This window comes from Hypanus sabinus, unplaced genomic scaffold (assembly GCF_030144855.1).
Source record: "Hypanus sabinus isolate sHypSab1 unplaced genomic scaffold, sHypSab1.hap1 scaffold_338, whole genome shotgun sequence".
Lineage (NCBI taxonomy): Eukaryota > Metazoa > Chordata > Chondrichthyes > Myliobatiformes > Dasyatidae > Hypanus > Hypanus sabinus.
The window spans coordinates 429311-448778 of NW_026781242.1; the positions used below are offsets into that span (position 1 = coordinate 429311).

At 41.5% G+C, this 19468-nt stretch overlaps 1 long non-coding RNA gene across 1 annotated transcript; it reads left to right on the plus strand.

Annotated features, from left to right (window-relative positions):
• Window positions 1–12800: 12800 nt before the first annotated feature.
• LOC132388514 (uncharacterized) lies at window positions 12801–19239 on the plus strand. The gene is made up of 3 exons (XR_009510250.1): window positions 12801–13285; window positions 14940–14986; window positions 19110–19239. It is a non-coding gene; the product is annotated as an uncharacterized LOC132388514 (long non-coding RNA).
• The last annotated feature ends 229 nt before the right edge of the window (window positions 19240–19468 follow it).

The window sequence follows — 19468 nt, forward strand, 5'->3', positions numbered from 1 at the left end:
CTCAAAGAATTCCAACAGGAAGACGTGAATTATTCAACGAGTAAATAAATAGACTCCCAGAGATAGTGCTTAGCCGATGACGAATTATTTTGACACAACTAAAGCATCCATTTATCACTGACTGAAGAGTCGTGGAAGTTTGAAGATTGTCACCATCCAGACTTTAGGTGATCCTAACCCTCTGTGCAATTCCCAATCTACAATACAAGGTCAGCAATATTCATTTGTTACTGAAAGCTTGGAGCCATAAAAATGTTATAAAATAAACATTTAACATTGAATCGGATAGAAAACCTGATTCATAAAGGTTTGGATACAGGAGGAAGTGGTTTATGATGAATGTTAAATTGTGTCAATGCTTAAAATAAGGGATAGCAAAAAATAAAGGCCTGAAAGAGGACCACAAGCTTTAGGTTTGGAGGCCATTGTGCCTCAATAACCCCGAGTTCTATGTTGTCTGGAGACAGGGGCTTCCGCTTTGGCTCTCGGCAGTATCAGCTGTACCAAATAGGTCAATAAGTAGAGGCCAGGCTAAGAGAGGTCCACGGGTCTGGGCGTTCAGCCAAGGAATAACAACTCTGACTGGTAAGACCAAACTGCTCCAGAAACAGCAATGAAGAATTATTCTAGATCTGAGTGTAAGACTTCTCCTCAGTCTCCACGTGGGATGTGTACTGGACTGCACTGAAACCCAAGAGGAAGCTACTGACATGGTGAAGAAAGCCCTGACCACGGCCAGAGAAGGAAGACATTTATTTCTGCCCTAACTGTCAGTAGTGTAATTGGCAGAAAATATAAATAAAATAGTTGCACTTGGACTTTTAGCATTTTTCATTCTCAAATTATAACAGCTCAGAAGTGGTAGTCGGATGCAGCAAATTGAAGTACTTTATTACACAGAAGGAAACAACTCCAATGCCATGATGAACATCCTCTTATCATTAGTCGTGTGCTCTGAATCATTCACCAGGAAATGCTGATGGATATTTGCCATACGCACACATACTCATTGCAGAAATCAAAATCATATTTCTGGAGGTGTATTTCCTTAGCATCAGCTTGGCTTACAATTGAGACTGGATACAATTGGAAAGGAAGCTGAAATGTTTTCTCTGGAACACCAGAGACTGAGGCGGGATCAGATAAAAGCTTATAAGATTAAAAGAGGCACAGATAGATTAGACAGGGAGTATCTGTTTCCCGTGGTTGAAATGTCAAATACCAAAGGGCAGGCATCTAGAGTGAGAAGGCATGGGTTCAAGGGGCACATGAGAGGTAGGATTTGACTCAGAGAGTTGTGGATGACTGGAATGCATTGTTCTTACGAGCTCTTAACAGATCTTTACTTACCAAACGGTTACCTGCTGTGTTCTGGACAGCTATGTGGGAATATGCATCTCAGACTTTAGCACATATTTTCCTGTGAATTGACAAGAAACAAAGAACAGTGAATTCAGCTTGCAGCTCCGTTATCTCAGACTATTGGCTTTGTTGCCCATGGAAGAATTCCACAGCATGCTTTCTGGAGTGCTGTTGCACTGAAAAGGGTTCAGGTATGAGGACAGGTGACAGAAAATAGTTGAGAGAATAACACACGCCAATCCTCATGGAGGGATCAGAAATTAAATGAGGGAGCTAAGTTCCTGGGTGTGAAAATATCCGAGGACCTAACCTGGACCCAACATATTTATGCTGTGGTAAAGAAGGTATTTCGGCGGCTATATTTCAATAGAAATTTGAGTAGATTTTGAATGTCACCAAAAACGCTATACTTTCTTGGAAGCTTGACAAAATTTGACATGTTAGCTGAAACATTTACAAATTTCCACAGTTGTTTGTTAGAGAGTATATTGACTGGTTTTCTCGTGGCCTGATATGGAAGCATCAATGCCATTGTACGGAAAAGCCTGTCAGTAGTAGTAAATATGGCCCAGTCCGTCATTGGTAAACCAAACCCACTAATCCCTCCTACCTACACCATGTCCAAATCCCTCCATCTTCCTGCATCAGATCACCTCTCAGTCTCTGGAGTTGCAGTGAAAACAACTATTTTATTACCCCTCTTGTGCTAGTACACACCCTTTAACTGAGGCAGCATCCTGGTAAACATACTCTGCACCCTCTACTGAGCCTCCACATCCTTCCAAGTGTGGGGCCACCAGAACTTTATGCAGTGATCCTGACGTGGCCCAACGAGAGTTTTACCAAGTTGGAACATGAATTTTGAACTCAGTACCTGGACAAATAAATGAAAGCATTCTGTAAGCTTCTCTGAAGCAACATATCAACCTGTGTAGCTACATTCAACTAGCAATGAATGGGGATGCCATGATCTCTGCTCAGCAACACTCTAAAAGACCTTGTCCATAACAGAGTTCTGTCTCTTTGCATTTGCCCTGCAGAGTTGCAGTTCCTCACATTTCTCTGGGTCAAATTCCATCTGCCATTTCTCAGCCTATATCTGCAACTGATCTATATTTTGTTGTATTTATTGCCACTCCCTTGTACTATCCACAGCTCCGTCAATCCTGGTATCATCTGCTAATTTACTAACGAATCCATCTACATTTTCATCCAGGACATCTCTTATGCGAAAGCCAGTACTGACTCCAAACAGCCAATTCCTTGCCAACCACATGCATCTGAATTTTCCGGATTACCATCCAAAAAGACTTTGCCCAGCGCCTGAGTAAAATCAATGTAGATACACGCACTGCCTACCCTTATCAAGCTCTATGTAAATAGCTTCTATTTGGATAAACAAGTTTGCCAAGAATAATCAATTGAAGGTGACCATGAACAAACAGGTCCTGACTCAGTGTCGTCAGTTGGGGGTCGTATGTCCGCACTGTCCCTGGGATCAAATCCACATATTTAGACATCAAAGTTAACACTATTGCTGCCAGAAGAAGTGAGAAACAAGATACATCTCCATTCCTCCCCAAAAGTGGGACCAAAGTATCATGAATATCAGCAATCTTCCTCCAGTCTTTGAGGCACACTTTTAACTCCCTAATCTAATTGATCCTGTAACAAGCGCACGCACTTTACATAACAATGCAGAGTATATTAACCTTTTGATTCTGATTCCTATATTTATTTCTTAGCTGCTTAGCAGTCACTTTTCAGTGGTTATCCTATTTGCTGGACTCACCTGGACCAGGACCACTGATCATTTTTTTTCTCCCACCCCAAATTCCTCCGCAGTTCAGATGTGATGCCCCAAATCTATTATTTACTTATTTATTGAGATGCAAGATGGAACAAGGACTTCCATCCCCTCAAGCTGCGCCACCTAGTAAACCAAGGTACAAGCTGTGTAATCACAGGACAATTTGTAATGATCAATTCCCAAGCCTATCGGTCTTTGAACCGTGAAAAGAAACTCGATCAGTCGGGAATATCCCAAGCTTTCCACTCAGTGGATGTAAAGAGACTCCGAGCATGATGGGACTGGAATTGTTCTCCAAACTCCGGAACGTCCCAGTCGCCCCACTCTTTGAGAAATGTGAAAGGCAGAAGATAGGAAACAAGGGACCAGATAATCAGACTTTAGTGGTAGGGACGATGTTGGAGTTGATTGTAAAGGATGTGGTTTAGGGATTCTGGGAGGCACGAATAGCTTGTCGGAGGCATGGTTTCCTTGAGAAAACCATGCCTGACTAATCTGTTGGAATTCTTTGAAGAAAGAAAAAAATAAGATAGACAAATATGTTGATGTTGTGTCGATGTAGATACGTTGATGTTGTGGACATAGATTTTCAGAAGGCTTTTCACAAGCTGCCACACATAAGGCTGTTTAACAAACTATAAACCCATGGTATTATTGAAAAGATACCAGCACGGATTCAAGAAGTGCTGCTTAGCAGGAGGAAAAGAGCGGGGAGAATGGGATCCTTTTCTGATTCATTACCCTGACTATTGGTGTTCCTCATGGCTTTGTGTTGTGACCAATTTTTTTTTATTATATGAGAATGATTTGAATGATGGGATTGATGGACCTGATGGAATTGATGGCCTTGTTGCAAAGTTTGCAGACGATACAAAGAGAAGTGAATCGGCAGGTAGATTTGAAAGAATAGGGAAGATACAGAAGAATTCGACACATTAAGGGAATGGTCAAATAAGTGGCAGATGAATCCAATGTTGAGAGGTTTATGGTTGTAAACTTTGTTAGAAGAAATGAAAGTTTTACTGCTTTCTAAATGGAAATAAAACATAAAAATCTGAAGTGCAAAAGCATTTGGGATTCCTGTGCAGCATTTGAAAACTTAATTTGTTGGTTGATTCTGTGGTCAGGAAGGTAAATGCCGTGTAAAATTTTATTTCAAGAGAATCAGAATATAAAACCGAGGATTGAATGTCTTGTAATATGAAGAGCATTTAGAACATAGAACATGGAAAACTTCCAGCACAATGCAGGTCCTTTGGCCCACAATGGTTTACCGAACATTTTTTTGAATTTCGAATTTACCCCGGATTACACATAGCCCTCTATTTTTTTCTAAACTCCATGTTCCATCCCAGGAGTCTCTTCAAATACCCTATTGTATCCTCCTGCACCATTCCACAAACTCATCACTCACTGCTTAAAATACTTACCCCTGACATCTCCTCTGTATCTACTTCCAAACACCTTCAAAATGTGCCCTCACTCATTAGCCTTTTCAGCCCTGGGATAAGACCTCTGACTATCTGCACAAACAAAGCCCCTGATCATCTTATACACCTCTATTATGTCACCACTCATCCTTCGTTGCTCTGAGAAGAAAAGGACAAGATCATTCAATCTATTCTCAATGGGCATGCTCCTCACTACCGGGACCATCCTCGTAAATCTCCTCTGCACTCTCTCTGTAGTCTCCACATTCTTCCTTTTGTGCAGCGACCAGAACTGGACACAGTATTCCAAGTGGGGTCTGACAGGCGTACTATATAGCTGCAATATTAACCTCTCGGCTCTTGATCTCAATCCCACAGTTGGTGAAGGCCAATGCACCGTATGTCTCATCAACCACAGTCAAACTGAACAGCAGCTTTGAGTGTCTTATGGACTTGGACCCTCTGTTCCTCTGTACAGACAACCAAATAAAGAAATGTTCCTCCAAACCATGGTGCACTCAGAAAACATATACCCACAAAGCACAGCACATAAAACACACCATTGTCACAAATAAATGGCTAAAATAAAATTCAAATACATGCAGTGGGCAGCACGGGTGAATTGTAAAGAGTAAACAGTAAACAATAAACAGCTCACATTGCTCGTGATGAGACCTTGGTGGTGCGAGTATATTTATTAGGTTCTCAGCCTGAGGGAAGAAGCTGTTACCCAGTCTGGCAGTCGTAGATCTGATGCTCCAGCATTTAATTCCTAAAGATTGTGGGTGTCAAAGAGATTGGCGGATGTGTGGTACGAGACCTGAACAAATTCAACTTCGTTATTTCACGAATGCTGCCCTCAAACGTTGTTAACATTCATTCTGTCTTTGTTCCTTGAGCGTGTCCTGTCAACCAGCCAGTCCAGAATTCTTGTTGTCATGGAGAATGGCTGGGAACAGAAGCAGTTCTTGCAGTCTCCATTTCTCTAAGTTCATCTTTCTCCCTCTATGATACGTCAGTCTTCCATCAGCTGAATAACAGAACTGAGCAGCAACAAGATAAGCAAGGCCACATGGTCGACAGGCACCAGTAGAACACACAAAGGGTGAAATATACATTGATCAATTTGTACTTTTTATGACTGCACAGAAAATATATTGGAATACGATGCACTGTTTCGATGTAAGTGAACAATTGGTGAGGTGTAGAAGAGGATATTTTAGGTCCGAATGTAAATGTCTGGGTCAATACGAGTGGCATTCAGATCTGTCACTGAAAGGGTAGCGATGAGCGTACTGGAAATATAGGTGCAGCAGATAAACACCAGTAACATTTTTAAACCTGATGTGGATGTAAGGCAAAGAACACCATGAATCTATCAAGTTCAGACAGTGACCAGCCTCTGATCTCTGCTGGACAGTGGAACAGGTTTAGTAGTCCCACAGGAAACACTGAGATTCTAAAGTGTTTGAGATTATCACTCATCATTCTCTCAAAATCTACATTATGCAAGCTGTCCTCTTACTACAATTGTTCTCTGGAGAACCTGCACAGAATGGCCTAGGACAATTCATCTGGGTATGTTTCCATCTTGGCCCACAGACACTTCATAACGCCAGTCCATGGGGTTAATTCAGTATTAAGCCCGAAAGCTGAGTGCTGCTTACTATATATAAAGTCACACTCGATAACGGAGTCAGCTTACAGGGGAGCTGGAAGCACTAGTGACAGTAGATCAGTTTGACAATTTATCCTCTGCACTGGTTTGCCAGCTGACTGCACATCAGCTGGACTCAAAGAGCACAGGGCCAGTTCCAGAGCAAACAGCTGCTCTGCTGACATCGGCAATCAGTGAGGAGCTTTTTCCACAAACTCAGTGTTAAAGATTCATCGGCTGAAAACACATGTCCACTATTACAAAAAGAAAATAATTTTGAACTACTTAATAAAATAGATTTGGAGAAAAATACTGCACAGAAAACAGGCACTACGGCCAAACACATCCACGCTGAGCAAGTTACCTGAATGAGCTTCTTATTTGCCCTCAATGACCCTCTAAACCTTTCTAATCAATGCACATGTCCAAATGTCTTCTAAATGGTAAAAACATGTCTATTAACTTAGTTTGTACTTAGTAAATCTGAGATGAATTTAGCCAGGGGATTTCCCAGCTTGTGAACTGGGAAGATCTGTGAAATGTCACTCTCTCTTTTTGGACTCTATGGAAAGTCTATGGTGGAGCACAGGGGCCGTCGGCTGAGTCCAATGCAGGATTTACAGCTGTCCATTTATGGGGATTTCCCTCCACAGATACGTATTAGTCGCAATGAGAGATCAGACTTGACATCTGTTGCACAAAGACCAGCTCGTTCAATTCATACAAAGTCTGCAGGGTAACATAGTATTCCTCAGCTGACGAGAAATAAATCTCAATAATTTATTCACGATGCCTGATGACCTACCTTTTTCCCTTCAGGAGCTGGGGTTTGGATTCAAAGATATTAAGTGGTGTAAAGTGCTGACCACTGATTTGCTACGTGGAAGTGGGTGAGATGCTTCTGCATTGACAGAAAAGCTGATGTCATCCTGTTACATATTCCGGCAACAATGAATATATGAGTTCGGCAAGGGGTTCTGTATAACAAATAACACGTTTATTAAACACAGAAAACAAACCCCCCAAAAGTAACCAAACACTAACGTAACCGGAAACAGCTGTTGTGCGGCAGCTCAAACAGTCCTTAAAGCGATATTGCAAAAAGAGTTCTTTAAAGTAGTATTGCCAAAAGTTCGATATGCTCACAGTTCAGCTAAAAGGAGAGACTTTATAAGACTATTTAAATTTTCTTTCACGTCGCTTCACTTCGATACCCGATGTCGAACTTCTCCCACGACGAATTTACAAAACGGAACGGCTTAAAGGCACTGACCTTTCCTTTATCGCACTGTCCTCAATCTCCTGCTTTCCCGCAGAGATTAACACGTGAACAGTCCACGAAATCCTTTCGAATAAGGATTAAATAAGGTCGAACCCGTTTCACCGTCGAAGTAGATCCTCCTCGATCTTCGATCTTCACTCTCCACTGATTTCGGAACTAGCAGTATTTCAAGAACCTGCTGGCAATGATCTTTTAAACTTTTGGCATTTGATAAAACTTCACCCTTCAGCTAAACTGCGTCATCCCATTAAATCACGCAGTGGCATGAAATCAACTTGACAAATCCAGCCACGAGCTGTCCCTCCTCACAGGGTGGAGTCTTCCTTTTATAACCAGTTAAAAAAAAACTGTCACATGATCTCTACTGGTGGGAAACTGACGTTATTTCACCATCACAAGACCATTACCTCAAGTCCAGTACAGCTTCAACCCCTGTCAAGTGACAAGGGCACCACTGTCATGTCACGAGTACGTAACCATCCATTCAGGGAATATACTGTTTTTAACTTTCCATTTGTTTTACAGTACCCAGTGAAAAGCATCCACTTCATGTGACAGAAGCCATAACAGATCATAAGTCTGTTGGTTATTCAAACTCTATCTGGAGACCTAATAGAGAAATCCCATCCTTACCCATTCTGGTTTTTCTTCACTCTCATCCCTACATCTAGACTCCTGACTCTTATCTGCCTCCTGACAAGCCTTTTGATAGTATCAAGTCTCCAGGAGCTTGTCAGGACGGGGACAGGATTGGACCCAAATGCAGAACGCAGGCACTGAAGTACTAGGGGTAGGACAGGATGGGGATGCCATGGCATGCAGGGGCTTATGCAGGCGGGGCTGGATCCCCGATTTCGTGATAGGGCAGGAGGATCCCAGAGCTCGTGGCGGGCCGCATGGATCCCGGGCAGGGCCACCTCCCAGGCTAAAAACACGGAGGCATCTGCAAGGAGCGGACACCTGGGCAGGTGCGGGGCACAACCCTTAGTGAGTAATGGGTGGAAAGGGCAGAATCCCCACCGGGCAGCGGCAGTCCAGCCAGTCCTGCCCGAGGAAGGCAAGGAATCAGAAGAAAGTTGGGTCCAGGGAGAGCAGTAGGGCTACCATGATACACCGGTTTATTGGGAAGGGCAACCGACAGCGTGACAGCGCAGGCAAGGCGACTAAGGCGGAACAGCGGGACCAGCGCACAGGAGAGAAGCAGTGGAACAAGACCAACCGGACAGAACAGATGCAGAAGAGGCCGGCAACCAGGGCAAAACAGGATTCCGAGCAGGCCGGCAACCAGGGAAAGAGCAGAATTCAGAGCCGGCAGCCCAGGTACAGATCGGGTAAAACCGGCTTCGGAGTAGGACAACCCACACCCAGGCTCAGTCCGCGAGTCCCTTATAAACACCTGCCCCCTATTAGGCGACAGCTGTCCCTCCTTAAGTCAGGACGATCCAATGGCTCCGGGTGACAGGAGGGCTGGCTGGAGGAAGAGAAGAGTGCTTAGATTCATGGTACTTTGCTTCCACTATTGGGGAAGGATGGAGATGATTTGATTGGACAGGTTCCAGCTGAAACATGCTAGGTCTGAAGTCCTGACAAATCACATAACTAGGGCTGTGGACTGTATTTCACTAAATAGCAGGGAAGTCGGTTCAACAGATTGGAATTGGAATGTTTTTATTATTGCCATAGGTACCGCAATAGTGAATGTTTTGCATGTGTACCCTTGAGACAAATCAAATCATATCGTTACACAGTGTAATGAGGTAGGATAAGGTAAAACATTAATAATGCAGAAGGTGTAGAATAATGTGCTGAATAATTACAATAGAATTAAGGAAAAGTATGGATGAAATAATAGCATCCATGACATCACTGACGAGCGCTGCCTCAAAAAGGCAGCATCCATCATGAGGGACCGCCACCACCCAGGACATGCCTTCTTCCCATTTCTACCATCATGGAGGAGGTACAGGAGCCTGAAGGCACACACTCAATGGTTCAGCGACAGCCTCTTCCCATCTGACATCGGATTTCTTACTTATTTAATTTTTTATACTATTTTTATAGAAATCTCACTGTGATTTACTGGTTTTATTATAATGTATTACGATGTACTTCTCGAGCATAACAAATTTCAAGACATATAGCAGTGATATTAAACCTAATTCTTTTTGTGAATATTAAAGAGGATACAAAGAGTACTTTTACAGATGTATAAACAGTAAAAGAGAGTGTAGAATGGATATTGGACCTCTGGGAAATGACACTGGAGAAGTTGTCAGATACACTGAAACGGCAGAGAACTGTACACGTACTTTGTGTCAGTCTCCAATGTTTTCCGTCATGAAGAGATGCCAGAAATTGAAGCCTGGGCGGCATTGAGTATCATCACTTTTAATAAGGAGATATTGCTTGGAGAGTTGTAAATCCTGACGGTGGATGGACAAGACACCACGGATTCGCAAAAAGAGGCTGAAGCGATTGTGAAGGCATTCATAGTGCAAGAATAATTAGTCAGGAATTGCTCCCTGTGACCGGGAAATCACAAATGTCACTCTACTCCTGAGGAACACAGGAAGGAAAAAGATAGGAAATTATTGGTTGCTGACCAAGATTGCAGTGGACGGTGCAATTTGAGAGTCCATGCTACGGATGAGGTATAAGTGCATCTTGGTTCTTACTTCTCCTAACAGTAAGAGTGTTCACTTTGATTTTGTAAATATGTGGATTTCATCTCCAGGCACAGTGAGTATATAAGATCCCCATTTGAATACACTAAGATATGAACTGTTTGTTCATAGTCACAGTGCATTGATTAATCTTCACAAACATGTTTATCCAAATATTTGCGCCATTGCAAAATACTCCATTTGAGGTTGTTCCCCTCCCTGAATCACAATATATAGGGGACAACCACCGAAATCTGATACAGCAGTTCAACGAAAGCAACTTCGATTTCTTCGTTACAGGTAAATCTGATTTGTCTGAGTCTTTCTGAAATAATTATTGACAAGCATTAAATGGAGATGGCTTCATTGGTAAATTGGCAGATGATGAAACAATTGATGGAGCTGTGGATAGTGTGGAGAACTGGCAATAAATTTAGCAAAATGTAGATCAATTGCAGATATAGGCTGGGAAATGGCAAATGGAAATTGACCCAGATAAATGTGACGAATTGCACCTCAGTAAGGCAAACGCAAGACAGAACACTGTTATGGGCAAGGTCCTTTGGTGTTGCTGAGCAGAGAGATCATGGCATCCTAGTTCATTGCTAGTTCTAAGTAGCTACACAAGTTGGTATGTTGTTTAGAAATAGGCTTACAACATGCTTGCATTTATTATTCAAATAATTTAGCTCAATAGTCATGTTCCTACTTTGTAAGACTCTCGTTGGGCCACATCTGGATGACTGCATACAGTTCTGGTTGCCCCACACTTGGAAGGATGCGGAGGCTTTGGAGAGGGTGAAGAATATGTTTACCAGGATGCTGCTTCATTTAGAGGGTGTGTGCTATCACAGGAGGCGTAATAAAATGTTGTTTCCACTGGAGCTCCAAAGGCTGAGGGGTAATCTGATAGAGGATTGCAGGAAGATGGAGGGTATGGACATGGTATAGGCAGGAAGGATTAGTGTTTGGGTGTTTTTGATTTGCTTTATAGCTAGTTCATCACAACATTGTGGCCCAAATGGCCTGGTGCTGTGCTGTACTCGTCATTGTTCTATGTTCTCAAAGCATTTTCATAGCAAACTGACATGTTTGACTGTTACTTTGTAGCTGTTGGTTAAATCCTTTGCAATTTACAACTTGCTATTTCTAAACTCAAGGTAAAGATTCCAATTAGAATTTTAAATAACTCACAATATCATTAAACATGTTGGCTCCTAAACTACACAAGCAGCAATGACGTTAAATTAGTTTCGACATTCCATGTTCATGAGATGTAGATGTTCTTCTGCACACCATTGATTTAGCATGTCGTAATTTGAGTTAATAGCACCTTTCTGTCACCTTAAACAGTCTGACATATCACAGAAACAAATATTTTCACCCATAGAACTGCCAAAGATCAGATGACTTATCTTTAAACGCTGGAATCTCTTGTACATGAAAGTCGCTGAAGGTTCTGAGATTCTCAAACCACCCTGCCTGGCACATGTGATCAATCCATGGTCAAGGTCACTAAGATCTCATTTCTCTTCTATGCTGATGTTTGGTCTCAACAGCAAATGAATCTCTTGACCATTCCAGAATGCTTTTATGCATTAAGTTACATCGAAAATTTTGGATGATGAGATATCGGCACTAACAAGTGTAATGGGATGTACGGGTGTCCATAATAAAATGGCCACTGAATGTATTATGCTCTGATTGGGCTGTCCTGAACCATTTCTCTGTCATTGAGGTATTTTAGAAGTAGAGTTTCTGATAAATTGAAAAAACAGCATCCAATCTCACTCATGCAGCAATGTTACGACAATGTGTTTGATAATGACACTGATAGAAAGGACAAGGACTGAACACCAGGGAGAACTTGCCCATCTTTTCCAAGGTACATGGAAATCACTCAAGAGGCTTTAACATCTCTGTCTGGATTGCTTCAGAGCTGCATTGAAATAGCATCCTAGAATTTGAACTGTTCACAAGATTGGACCTTGAACCCATTCTATAGCCTCAAGGGAAGAATCACACCACCTGGTCACACTTGACACTGATACGAACTCAGCATAAAAACAACTTTAAGGAAATGGAAAACAATCAGCTCAGCAAAGGCAGCAGTACAGGAACTTGCAGCTCATACGGAATGGAATCTAAATTCATACTCTCTGTGATTAAAGAAGAGAATAGTAATTTTAATGTTATTCTATGTACAATTGAAGGGTCTTCTAAAGTAGTCTTCAAGGCTACTAGAGTCTGTACTTCTGCAGATAATCTATTACCTTCAGTGACAGGTATCTGATTGTACAAGACAATATGTGGGAACTGAATTCAGCACAGATATACTATAGCCTATTGTTGAACGCACACAACTTAAACTACAAAAATACAGTATTGCCTTTAAAACTGATCTGATTTACTGTCCCAGCTATCCAACGATAAGTCATTCTTGTCATATAGAAGTATGTCTGTATTCACTTTACCTGTATTCTCAGTTTTCTGAAATATTCTACCTCTCAATTTGTAGTTTCCAAAAGTCATAGGAGCAGAATTAGGCCATTTAAACCCAAAGGGTTTGCCCCACCATTCCATTTTGGCTGATTTATTATCCCTCTCAACCCCATTTGCTTCCCCTGGTCAGGAACCTTTCACAAACATACTAATGAATAATCTATCAATCTCCACTTTACACATCCCCAATCACTTAGCTTCACAGCTGTCTGTGGCAAGCAATTCCACAGATTCACCACCTTCTGGCTCGAGAAATCCCTCCTCATCCCTGTTGTAAAGGGACATACTTCTACTCCAAGGCTGTACCGTCTGGTCCCAAACTCCACCACCACAAAATACATCCTCTCTACTTCAACTCTATCTAGGTCTTTCAATAACCATAAGCTTTCAATGTCCTTCTTTTCTCTTTACCAGAGCTATCAAAAGTGAGATACCTTCCTCCAGATAATGGCCTTCCAAAAAACACTTGTCGTCCTGGTGTTTCTCCTGCTGCTTGTTAACACTGAGTTTTCCAAAGCTCAAATGACCGGACATTTTGAACACAGATTAAACAGTAATGCAGAGGGAATTTCTTCACAGGTAGGATTGTCTTACCTCCACTTCTTTAACAGTGTTCATTGTTGAAATTGCCTGCAATCCCAAAAATTGAACAGGTTCAGGAACTCAAGTTCAAATTCAATTTTCTTCACAGATATACAACCAAACGAAACAACATTCCTCTACAACGTGCTCCAACCACAGAACATTGATCGCACAAAGCACATAAAACTAAATATTGTCAAAAATAAGTGAATAAAATATAATTCACAATGCATGCAGTGTGCAGCACATTAAAAAAACAACTAACAGTAAAGAACTCACTGTCTTGTGATGAGAGGTCGGGAGTGGCAGGGCATTCATTGGTTTTGTAACCTAATGAAAGAAGCTATTACCCAGTCTAGCAGTCATAGTCCTCAAGCTCCAGTACCTCCTTCCCGATGATTATAGGTCAAAGAGATTGGGAGATACGTGCAAGGGATCCTCAATGATGCTTTGGGCTTTGACTAAATCAAATGTGTCAGATCATTAATATTCCAAACAACATTTTATTTAAAGTCAAACATCTATTTTTTGATATAATGAACATACTGAAATGCAATAAAAAAACATTAATTTTTCCAAGTCAAATTGAGTTTATTCTTATTATCATAAATTCAGTGAGGTGCGGATTCAGTACCAAGGAAAATTTGCATGCAGCAACATCACAAAGATGAAGGGACAGACAGCACACAGAATATAGATTATGCATTAGCTCTTCCTTAAGTCATGCCATATGCAATAAAGTCGATTTGCCATCATGAGTATATATTTTCAGAAGTTAATTGGCTGGAATAGTAATGAATGGGAGATTGGTTTGACTAGACAAAATAGATGAATGTTACTTGAGGCAGGCATCCCCAACAGGGCTGAAAACAACGTCAATTACAATTTCCCACGAGAAGTTACTCACGGACAGTTATAGAAAATCGTGTTGGTCTTGCAATGGAAATGTTCCCATGACACTTCAGGGTTTATTCATCGAGAAGATACTTTGATTGATGCACAAGTGGGGTGGGAGGTGGACGGAAATTTTGGAAATATTTTCTGAGGAGCTGTCTGGTCAAATTAAATAGTGAGAACTGGTGCCGAATACTTTCCTGTGTTCAATGGTGGATGATGTTCACCAATGACGGACTGGGCCATATTTAGTACATATTACAGGCTTTTCCGTACAATGGCATTGATGCTTCCATATCAGGCCAAGATGAAACCAGTCAATAAACTCTCTAACAGACATCTGTAGAAATTTGTCAATGTTTCAGATAATAATTCAAATTTTGTCAAGCTTCCAAGAAAGCATAGCATTTTTGGTGACATTCCAAATCTCCTCAAATTCCTATTGAAATATAGCCGCCGTCACACCTTCTTTACAGCTGTATCAATATGTTGGGTCCAGGTTAGCTCCTCGGACATACTGGCCCCCAGGGGCTTTAAATGGCTCCCTCACTGCATTTCTGATCCCTCCATGAGGATTGGTGTGTGTCATTCACTCAACTATAATGTGTCATCTGTCCTCATACCCGAACTCTATATTCTCAAACCCGACCTCCGGAAAACACGGTGAGGAATTTTTCCATGGGCAAGAAAGTCAATGGTCTGAGATAACTGAGCTGCAAGTTGAATTCACAATTCTTTGTTTCTTGTCAATTCACAGGAAAATATGAGCGAAAGTCTGAGAAGCAGATTCCGACGACACAACAGGTGACTTTGTGGTTTGTTAGAAGTAAAGGTCTGTTAAGATCTATTAAGAACTGTGCATTCCAGTGATCCACCACTCTCTGAATAAAAAAAAAAAACCCTACGCCTCACATGCCCTTTGAACACACGCCTTCTCACTTTAAATGCCTGCCCTTTGATATTTGACATTTCAACCCCGGGAATCAGATACTCCCTGTCTACTCTATCTATGCCTCTTTTAAACTTATAAACCTTCATCGGAATTCCACACATGATCTGGTGCTCCAGAGGAAACAACTCACCGTCCTTTCCAATTGTATCCAGTCTCAATTGTAAGCTAAGCTTTCGCTGAGGAAATACAGCTCCAGTAATATGATTTTTATTTCTGCATGTGTGTGTGTGGCAAATATCCATCGACATTTCCTGGTACATGCTTCAGAGCATCGACTGATGATAAGAGGATGTTCACCATGACACTGGAGTAAACTCTAGATGTCTCATTCTCCTGTGTAGTAAAGGACTTCAGTTTGCTGCATCCTACTGCAAGTTCTGAGTTATCATAATTCAAAAATGAGCAATGCTAAAAGTTCACGTGCAACGGTTGTATTTATATTTTCTGCCCATTACACTACTGGTGTTTTTGGCAGCAATAAAGGTCTTCCTTCTCTGGCTGTGTTCAGTGCTTCCTTCATCATGTCAGTGTTACGCCTGTGACAATAGACAATAGGTGCAGTAGACCATTCGGCCCTACAAGCCTGCACCGCCATTTTGAAATCATGGCTGATCAATTACTATCAATACCCTGTTCCTGCTTTGTCCCCATATCTCTTGATTCCCTTATCCATGATACCTATCTAGCTCCTTCTTGAAAGCATCCAGAGAATTGGCCTCCACTATCTTCCAAGGCAGTGCATTCCAGACCCCCACAACTCTCTGGGAGAAGACGCTTTTCCTTAACTCTGTCCTAAATGACCTCCCCCTTATTCTCAAACCATGCCCTCTGGTACTGGACTCTCCCAGCATCTGGAACATATTTCCTGCCACTATCTAGTCCAATCTCTTAATAATCTTACATGCTTCAATCAGATCCCCTCTCAATCTCCTTAATTCCAGCGTGTACAAGCCCAGTCTCTCTAACCACTCTGCGTAAGACAGTCCAGACACCCCAGGAATTAACCTCGTGAATCTACGCTGCACTTCCTCTACAGCCAGGATGTCCTTCCTTAACCCTGAAGACCAAAACTGTACACAATACTCCAGGTGAGATCTCATCAGGGCTCTGTACAAATGCAGAAGGATTTCCTTGCTCTTGTACTCAATTCCCTTTGCAATAAAGGCCAACATTCGATTAGCCTTCTTCACTGCCTGCTGCACTTGCTCATTCACCTTCAGTGACTGATGAACAAGGACTCCGAGATCTCATTTTATTGCTCCATTACCCAACTCTAAACCGTTCAGATAATAATCTACCTTCCTGTTCTTACTCCCAAAGTGGATAACCTCACACTTATTCACATTAAACGCCATCTGCCTAGTATCTGCCCACTCAGCCAGCCTATCTGTCACCCTGAATTCTCCCAGCATCCTCATCACATGTCGTACTGCCATCCAGCTTAGTATCATCAGCAAATTTGCTGATGTTATTTTTTATGCCTTCATCCAAATCATTAACGTAAGTGGTAAACAGCTATGGTCCCAATACCGAGCCCCGTGGCACCCCACTAGTCACCACCTGCCATTCCGAGAAACACCCATTCACACCTACCCTTTGCTTTCTATCTGCCAACCAGTGTTCTATCCATGTAAATGCCTTCCCCCCGATGCCATGAGTTTTGATTTTACCCACCAATCTTCTATGTGGGACCTTATCAAATGCCTTCTGAAAATCAAGGTACACTACATCCACTGCATCTCCCCCGCCTAACTTCCTGGTTACTTCCTCGAAAAACTCCAACAGATTAGTCAAGCATGATTCACCCTTGGTAAATCCATGCTGGATCGGGCCAATCCTATCACTCCTATCTAGATATGCCACTATTTCATCCTTAATAATGGACTCCAGCATTTTTCCCACCACCGATGTCAGGCTGACAGGTCGATAGTTCTCTGTTTTCTCCCTCTTCATTTTTGAGAATTGCAAGATCGCTATTAAGTCAGGGTAGGAGACCCAGGAAATGAGAGAGAGAAGTTTGGAATGTCCTGGCCCCCAGCGATACAAAGCCACGGAAAAGGTCATTGTTTCTTGGAGGCGGAATTGTGTATTGAGTACTCTGCTTCATGGAAGCCCTCAGGCAACGTGGGCAGGTTAGGGGATGGCATCATTCCACCCTGAGTGACATCTGAGACCCTATGAGTGGGGATAAAAGAGGGTCTGGGGAACAGCTCCTTGAGACGCACCAGAAGAAAGGCTAGAACTCCTGTAACAGCGTAATAGTGAAAGCCGGCAGAAAAGCCCACGTAGAAATATAGAAATATAAAACCATAAATAATTAAATAATAATAAATTATGCCAAGTGGAAGTAATCAGTGATTCATAGTCATTTTATTCGTGACAACATTAATTCGTTATCTGCTAAGCACTGTTTCTGAGTTTAGTCTATTCATTTACTATATTAATAATTCACATGTCAAGACAAGACAAGGTAAAGGAGCAGAAGTAGGCCATTCGGCCCCTTGAGTCTGCTCCGCCACTTCACCATGAAGTTAAGTATTCTCCCATCTCCAATTTCCGACTTTTTCCCCATATTCCTTGATACCCTGACTAATTAGATTCCCATCAATCTCCTCCTTAAACACCCTCAATTATTGGGCCTCCACACTGCATGTGGCAGCGAATTCCATAATTCCACGACCATGATGCCTCAAACAGAATTACAGGACAATGAGTTCCAATCAATTTGCAATCAATGCCCACATTACACAATAATCCGTTTTGCTTTGGTATCATACTACAAACTTTCTCAATGTTTCTGTTGACATGTCACTCATTAAGTGAATACCAAATCGTCAGTCCTGTTGTAGTGATTTGAACTGCTTTGTAATTTAATTAAAATTGTCATTGATAACGTATATTGATAACTTTCAACAAAAGTAATCAGTCTATAATATTAGCTAAGCAGAGTCTGCTGTGTCACATATCGGGGAATGTTTCTGTTCTCTTGATAAAACTAGATCTATGTAAAGGCAACAAAGGAGCACATTATGAACTTTAATTAATATTGTATAATACAATAGTTGTATCTAGTCTCAATTGTAAGCCAAGCTGACACTGAGGAAATACAGCTCCGGAAATAATATTTTTATTTCTGCAAGGAGTATGTGTGTGTGGCAAATATCAAGCAGCATTTTTTGGTGCATGATTCAGAGCACACGACTGATGATAAGAGGATGTTCACCACGACATTGGAGTAAATTCCAGATGTCTCTTTCTTCTGTGCAGTAAAGGAATTAAATTTTCTGCATCCTACTATAAGTTCTGAGTTATCATAATTCGAAAACAAACAATGCTGAAAGACAAATGCAACTGTTCTATTTATATTTTCTGCCCATTACACTACCGGTGTTTTTGGCAGCAATAAAGGTCTTCCTCTCTGGTTGTGTCCAGGGCTTCCTTCATCATGTCAGTACTTCCACTTAGTTTTCTCTACTGTCTAGTATGCATTTCATGTGGAGACTCAGGAATACAGTTACACTCAGATGTAGAATTATTCTTTATTGCTTTTCCAGACCAGTTTTGATTTACCAGTCTGAATTTTTATTGCTGAACTGAAACCCTGAACGGGCAGGACCCATGGACATCTCTTCGCCTGGCCTCTACTTATTGACCTGTTAGGTATGGCTGATACTACCAAGAGCTAAAGCAGAAGGCCCTGACTCCAGACAACATAGAACTCAGTGTCATTGAGGCACATGGTCCTTCAAACCTGATGACATGTCTGTGGTCTTCTTGCTGCCCTTTATTTATTGCCATCCCTTATTTCAAGCATTGGCACAATTTAACATTCATCATAATCCACTTCCTCTTGTTCCAAACCTTTATGTGTCAGGTTTTTTTTTATCCTATTCAATATTAATCATTTGTTGTATTCCAGGTTTTAAGGTACTATGCTTTCAGTAACAAATGAATATTTCTGAACTTGTGTTGTAGATGGCGAGCTGCCCAAAAGGAACGAGCACTCCCAGCAATGATCCATCGGAAGGAATTCAGTCTGCCAGAAACTTCAGTCAGACAGACAGACTGAACGACATACTTTATGGATCCCGAAGGAAATTGGGTCTCGTTACATTCATACTAAGCAGGAATTGTGTAGAAATATAGCAATATTTAACCAGAAATAATTAAATAATTATAAATTATGCCAAGTAGAAATAATCAGTGATTCATAGTCACTTTATTTGTGACAACATTAATTCGTCATGAGCTAAGTACTGTCTCTGTTATAGTCTATTCGTTTACTCTATTAATAATTCATATTACATTTCAAGCAAGGTAAAGGTGCAGAAGGA